The sequence below is a fragment of the Bison bison genome, unplaced genomic scaffold (genome assembly GCF_000754665.1).
Source record: "Bison bison bison isolate TAMUID 2011002044 unplaced genomic scaffold, Bison_UMD1.0 scf7180017864155, whole genome shotgun sequence".
Classification (NCBI taxonomy): Eukaryota; Metazoa; Chordata; class Mammalia; order Artiodactyla; family Bovidae; genus Bison; species Bison bison.
Window position 1 is genome coordinate 903,131 of NW_011494727.1, and position 3,681 is coordinate 906,811.

Genomic DNA, 3,681 nt, shown 5'->3' on the forward strand with positions numbered 1-3,681 from the left:
CAGATAGACGGCAGCCCACCAGGCTCCACCGTCCCTGGGATTCTCCAGGCAAGAACACTGGAGTGGGTTGCCATTTCCTTCTCCAGTGCATGAAAGTGGAAAGTGAAAGTGAAGTCGCTCAGTCGTGTCCGACTCTTAGCGACCCCATGGATTGCAGCCTACCAGGCTCCTCCATCCATGGGATTTTCGAGGCAAGAGTACTGGAGTGGGGTGCCATTGCCTTCTCCACCCTGTACTGCTAAAAGCTTCCTCAACACCAGAGCCACACCCACAATGAAAAGTATTATAAAAGGTGGTCCAATTCACCCTGAAGGTGACTCCTCAGCTTTCCCAGATTAACTTAAGACCCAGGCATCCCTCTTCCAGGAAGACTCTGCCAGGACACCCGGCAGCATTAGCCTCCTGCAGCATCCCTTAGGTAAACTCGAGAATCTAAGAAGTGGCTAGTCTTGCTCAGAGATTCTTTGAAGCTGATGGCCCATTTCATTACTGAGACCTCCACCCACACCTTAACAAATGCTTCCATCTGCAAACAGTATTTCCCCAAAAGGCCACGTGATGCGTCACTGTGACCTCCCGACTTTGCTGTTGTGCTGTGTTCAGCCATATCCAACTCTGCAACCCTGTGGACTGTAGCCCCCCAGGCTCCTCTGTCCACGGGATTCTCCAGGCAAGAATACTGGAGTGGGTTGCCATTTCCTCCTCCATGGGATCTTCCTGACCCAGGGATGGAACCCGTAGTTTCCTGCAACTCCTGCATTGGCAGGCGGATTCTTTACCCACTGAGCCACCTGGGAAGCCCTCCCAACTTTTGCTTGGCTCAAATTACTTTCGTGTGCAGAATCCCTGCCTCATCCCAGATGTCTCCGGAAGGAAGGTGTTCTGAGCAGCAAATGGTTGTAATGAAAGTCATGTTTTGTTATCCCCTTTCCCATATTTGGTGGCTTTCAAGAGTATTTTATTGTCCCTCTAATTTTGTCATGAATGAGGGGGGTGGTAGTCACTTGTAGGAATCCAGCATATCCAGGCAGCTCAGATTTTGGGAAACTGAGCACATCAGATTTTAACATTAACATTCATGGTCTTCAGGCACCTACTCCCAAAAGCAGCACCACCTTCCTGGCAAGGTCTGGCTCAGACTGCCCCTGCCCAGGACTGCCATGGACATCCATGGACATGGAGGAGCAGTATCAGGGCATGGCCAGCAGGGGGCGGTGGCAGCCCACAGTCAGAACCGACTTCCTCAGAAAACCCTTGGGGCTTTTTTGTCAAACCATTCTTAAGCTAAGTCTCCAGCCCTGCTGACTTTAGCGGGGACCCCAGCATCCCATTTGGATTTGAGTAAGAACCAAATGTATGGATGTGAGAACCAAATGTCATGTACAGAGAGTTGCATCATAAAGAAAGCTGAGCACCGAAGAATTGGTGCTTTTGAACTGTGGTGTTGGAGAAGACTCTTCAGAGTCCCTTGGACTGCAAGGAGATCTCACCAGTCAATCCTAAAGGAAATCAGTCCTGCGTGCTCATTGGAAAGACTGATGCTGAAGCTGAAACTGCAATACTTTGGCCACCTGATGTGAAGAACTGACTCATTTGAAAAGACCCTGATGCTGGGAAAGACTGAAAGCAGGAGGAGAAGGGGATGACAAAGGATGAGGTGGTTGGATGGCATCACCGACTTGATGGACATGAGTTTGAACAAGCTCCAGGAGTTGGTGATGGACAGGGAAGGCTGGCGTGCTGCAGTCCATGGGATCACAGTCGGACACAACTGAGCGACTGAACTGAACTAAACTGAAGAACCAAAGCTGCCCCCAAGAACCTCTGCCTGCAGTGTTTTCCATATCCTGATTTCCTTTGTAAATTACAGCGCCCACAAATCAGAGGGTGGGGCGAGGAGGGCTCTGGCAATAAGGGACCCGGGGGAAGAAGGGAGTCATCCAAGAGGAATCAGCCAGGGTTTTCCTCAAATCTGGGAGACAACTCTTCTGCAAAACAATTATAAGTGTAGCTTGAAAGCTTTAACAAAGCTCATTCCTTTCATCTTTTCAGCTTAGCCTCATCCTCTCCCGGCTTCTACCAACACCTGTACTGTTGACTCACCAGTGCCCTCTATCTCGGCAAATACAAGCCCCATTCTCCTATCACTTGCCCCCAGCAGCATGCTTCTGTCCTCACCCTGGACATAGCCTTCTTAGCTCCAGATATTCTAGATCTCTTGGGGATGAGGCTGCAGAGCCCTCTTCAATCAGAGCAGCTCCACTCTTTTCAGGCTTAATAATAGAGTGCCATGTAAGGTTTGATATGGAAAGGCTTCAGGTTTTAAAGAATTTGAAGACGGGTTTGCGAGAAATCCTCACTGGTCGTGTATGCTCAGTCACTTGAGTCATATCTGACTCTTTGCAGTCCTATGGTCTGTGTCCTGCCAGGCTCCTCTGTCCATGGGATTCTCCAGGCAAGAAAACTAGAGTGGGTTGCCATGCCTTCCTCCCGGGGATCCTCCCAGCCCAGGGATCAAATCTAGGTCTTCTGCATTGCAGGTAGATTCTTTACCGCTGAGCCACCAGGGAACCCTCTTCACTGGTCAGCCACCCATAATAACTTGCTGTGATTCTTCCTCCAGCTCTGAGGTTGTATGTATATCATTTAAGAAAATAGAGATTGTTGACTGTGAAAGTGATAAAGGAGAAAGTTACTCGGGTGATGAGTATACACTACCAACCCCAGAAATGAAAGAAAAGATACAAGGAATGAATGCATATATATGCACAGTCACATATAGATGTACATGTACATAGCCACACTGGAAAACAAGAAAGAGAATTCAGTGGCTTCAGAGAAATTTCCAAAGGCATGAAAGCAGAGGGCACTGGACTGAACCCACAGCCCAGGAAACAGCTGAGGGTCCTGCACCAAACGGTGTGCCCAGCACCAAGGGTGCTTTCGTGCTCAGAAGGAGGCAAGAGCAGGGAAGTCTTGGGATGAGTACTGAGGTGCCTCAGTGAGAAGAGCCAGGCCAGTTGACCCTCACTCATCACCACAAGCTGGATAACAGGAACAAGTGTCTGTCTGAGTGGGAAAGTCAGTGCAGGACCTTGGGAGAAGAATCAGTCAGTGCCTCTGAGCCCCATGCCCAGAAGAAGCCAGGCTTTCCCCAAGAGGGAGCAACGTGCCCAGCACACACTCAAAAATCACCGGACGCTTTGAGGAAAGCCAGCTCCACAGAAAGAAAACATTTATGTTTGTCTAAATATGCAGAGCTTGAAAGTAGAAGCTCACTGCTGTAGGGTGAGACTGCAGACAAAGAAGAGTTTTCACCATATAACTTGAGGTCTGGGAGAGTGCTCAGAGAAGATACCATCTGTAAATCTAAGTAAAACCATCCGTGGAGGCAAGGGGTCTGGAGGAGACAGCTTTGATGGAGGGACTCCACAGACAGAAGGAGGGGGACACAACAGTCACCCTTGAAGGAGGTCAAAGCTCCTGACCATCACTGCATACATCAGAGGAGGAGGACCCAACCACCCCAAAATGCAGCCACATCAAGTGTGCTTCCACCCCATAATTCAGCATGGAAAACCTTTCACCTGCCTCCCAGCCACTAAGGTCACCATACTTGCCAGATCCTTTGGACTCACATCCCTCCTCATTTGGGCTGAGCAACTAACGCTTTTACTTTAC